This window comes from Petaurus breviceps, unplaced genomic scaffold (assembly GCF_028583685.1).
Source record: "Petaurus breviceps papuanus isolate PSGF00001 unplaced genomic scaffold, PetGlider_PUasm1.0 188, whole genome shotgun sequence".
Classification (NCBI taxonomy): domain Eukaryota; kingdom Metazoa; phylum Chordata; class Mammalia; order Diprotodontia; family Petauridae; genus Petaurus; species Petaurus breviceps.
The window spans coordinates 42,616,929-42,620,930 of NW_027185804.1; positions in this window are offsets into that span (position 1 = coordinate 42,616,929).

Genomic DNA, 4,002 nt, shown 5'->3' on the forward strand with positions numbered 1-4,002 from the left:
TCTCCCCCCCCCCCCCCCACCTAGCTGCCTCTAATATTGAATAAGTCTGTCTCCTCTTCCCCTTTGAGATCAGGGTCTGTTTCTCCTCCCTCAGTCATGCCAAAGTTGTGGTATCTCCCCTCTACAGACGTTCAAACATCTCTCCAAATATCTAACCCTACGAATATTAATCATACCAGACAAGCATTCAGTGGTCCTTGGATTTCTAATTACACAAAGGAGAATATAATGATTTCAATGAAAAACAATGAGAAATGGGTCTTGGGAAAGTAGTTCATAGGAAAACTTCTTCTGCTGACTGTCAAGATTTAGTCAGCTTCTTTTGGACTCAGGTGTCTCCCAAATCACCCACTAGCTCATCAAACATACCAGCTTTGAGCTAGTCTCTGACATGCAGGTCAGGAGAAAGGCAAAGTTCCATGCGGCTCTTCTGCATTCTCACCAAGATACCCATCAGTTCTTAGTCACTGGGAAGTGTTGCTTCTCATTCCCATCATCTACATTTCAAGCTCTTAGAGTCAAGGAGTCGGCACACAAGGATTGCCTTGCATAACCCTGCCTGTGTTTCCTTCTCTAGAGTGGGAACAAGAATGGCTGTGCACCCAAGCTTCCAGCTTCTCTCTCCTATAATCTTCCAAAAATACATTTCCAGAAATCTACATCCAAAAATTTAAAAAAAAATCACCAACTGGTGAACATTCGGTGAGTGCCTTCTAAGGTCTCTTGTAGTCACAGCAGTTCTCCCAATATAGTGCTTAAATTTAGTATTCAAATCTGGTTTTTCAATCATGAAGAAGCCCCCCTGAATGAGTGTGCTTGGAGACTCCTCTCCTGCTGTTTGCACAGCTGGAACTCCCATGACTTTTCACTTCCTCCTTTAGGAATTAAAAGTTTGAGTAAATGAAAAGTTTCTTTTTTTTAAGAAGCTGAAGCATTTGCAAAGGCCAGATATTAAGATATGGTACCTGGAGTCTTATAGAAAGTTTTAATACAACACACAGAGAGACACATAAACATGCACCCAATTCCAGGTGTTTATTTTTTTCCTTCTACCTGCCCTACTCAGGAGCCAGGGCCATAGAGCCACAACCACAGACAGGAATCCCATCCTAGTTCTCACTGGGGTCACCTCAAGAGCATCCAGGTGCTCTGGGCTGGTGTTCCCACACTCACCCTGGCATGGTGATTTTGTTATCTTAGCAGAAGCAGGTGGGCTCTCTTTATGGCACAGTGGGGCAGCTCTGATGAGTTTGCCTACGCAGGTGGCTTTCCCTCTGGGCCTGTTCCTCTGGGCTGTGTAGGCCTTGTGCCTCCAGCTGTCCTGAAAGCTTCCTAAGGCCTTGGGAACAGAGTTCCTCAAGGGGCTGGGCAGTGATGGCTCTGTGTTACAAGGTCAGGGAACAGTGCCCTCTTAACTGGATATTCTGAGCCCTTCTCTATTCCCTCTGGCAAGCCTCTGGTAACGAATCATAGGACCTCCCAGTGTTTTGAGCTCTATGGCCCTTCTTCCCAAAGAGAGAAACATATAAACACATTGTGCTACGCTGCCCTTAGTCACCTAGAGCAGCATATGACGCTCGCATCTTCATGGAGTCATCAGCCAGAACCTAGTTTACCTCTGGGCTAGCATTAGTTCACCTGAGCTCCTCACCCACCCCTCCTCAGAGTCATAGCATCGTGGCACTGAAAGGGGCTTCTGTAGCTGTCCAGTCCACATATCCCAGCACACAGCTGGTGCTTAATTGGAGCAAAGCCCTTTTTCTGAATTTTGTGTTTGGCTGCTCAAGGTATTTACAACAGAGGTTATCATTTATGGATCTAAACATTACGAACATGGAAAAAGCAAATGGGAAATGGGGCTGAACTAAGTTGGATCCTTGGGTATCTCCATCCTTGACTCCTCTCTCCCTCTCGCTCCTGGAGCCAATCATTTGCCAAGTCCTGTCAATGCCACCTCCACAACATCTGTCACATGCACCCTCTTCTCTCACTCGCACACTTCTACTCTATTTCAGGCCCTCGTCATTCCTTGCCTCGACTGCTTCGATATCATCCTAATTCCTGCCTGGCTTCCAGCCTCTCTGCTCTCCCCACATAGCCGCCAACATGTTATTGCTAAGACAGATATGAAAAAATCAAAGACCTTCAGTGGCTCCCTATTACTTCAAGGATGTAACATAGCATCCTTAGGAGGGCATTTAAAGCCTTCCAGTATTTGATTCTCAACCGTTTGAAAGCAATTCTCATTTCCTCTCACTACTCTGTGATTGTTCTCCCTTTCAGTCACACTGGCCTGAGAGCTACTCTACACATATGGTAAATAGTCTTCTGCCTTTGCCCCCCCCCCAGGTCTGGAATATACCTTCTCATCTCCTCTAGCTCATAAAATCCTGGGCTGCCTTCAAAGCAAACAAATGTCATCTCTTACCTTCTATCTTTCTGAATTCTCCCAGGTGTCAGTGAAAAACTCCTTCTGAAATTACTTGGCATATTCTTTGGATTTATTTATCTCTGTAACCCTTTTGCCCTTCTGGAGAATGTAAACCCCTTCAGAACAGGGACTATTTCATTTTGGTCTTTGTGTCCACTTTTAGCTGCTTCCTAACACAACTGTTCTTGCCTTGAATGGAGTAAAAGTGGGGTGGGCTGAGCCTGGTGCCATCAACTCTTTTAATGGGATGCCATAGACCAGGCAAGACATGTCTTTGCTTGACACAAAAGCAAGCAAGAGGCCCTATAATTGTTAACAGGAGCCTACTGCTGTCCCCAGGGAGAAGAATCAGACATCCTGAGGCAACTGATTTTAATGAACAAATCAGAAAGCATTTCAATCAATGTATCCTTCATTTTTAAGTCAGTGAATAGGCTTACATGACTGAAGTGGGCTCAAAACACTTCCTTCTTTCATTTCTAGGCAATGTCCTCCAGTGGCTTATTAATATTGTTGATGTGTACTTAGTACAAAGCTACTCCAGCCATAGACAAGTCTAACTGAAAAGAAGCCTTCATATCTATTTGTTTAGCATAGTGACAGATTGGAGTGGAAAGCCCCAAATGTCAGCATTCTGAGGTTTCCTGGAGGGCCTGCAGATTAGCAAACAGAACACTAACCTCTGCTGCTTACCTCTTCAGTTTAAGTAAATTAAATAAGTATCTATTAAATGCCTATTGCTGTAGGGGCCTGTGCTACCCTTCATCCTACTGTGGGAAGAACATCATCGAAATTTGATGGTTTATTCTACCTCACTGTGATTTTATGAATCTCTCGCTATAGTTAGACAATAACCCAGGGAACAGAACAGAAGTTCTTAACTAGGGGTCATAAAACCAACTTATGGATAGATTTCACAGGGTCTATAATTTTGGATGTGAAAAAATTACATTTTTATCTTAACTAATCTCTAAGTGAAACATAGCATTTCCTTCCATTATGGATTTTAAAAAATATTATTCTTAGAAAGGATCAATAGGTTTCTCTTGCTAAAGGGGTCCATGAAACAAAAATGGTTAAGAACCCTTGATATAGAGTATTATCTTTTTTGAATGATTAGAAAGACTTCTTACTTACCACTCAGTATCATGGCAACGTGCCCGCCATTTTCTTAGGATTTGTCTATCAATCTCTCTTGTTAACTATCTGTATGACTTTGGGCAAGTCACTGCCTGTCTCATGCCTTAGCTTTCTTTTTTGTATGGGGGGAAGAGGGAGGTTTGAACTAAATGATCACTAAGATCTTTACTAGATTTAACATTCTATGATGTAATAGCTCTCTGATAGTCAGTTTCTTTATATATAAAGTAGGGATAATATTAGTACCTAGCTGACTCAGTTCTTCCAAAGAGCTTGTTAGATTGTGTATGTGAAGGTACTTTGGTAAGACACAAGCGGTCACTCACTCTCATCCTCATGAGCATCTTCATCATTAAGTATTATATGGGGTGTCCCCCCACTATTATGTGACATAGTTCTAGAGGTGCTATATTTATCCATGCTAAAGAGAA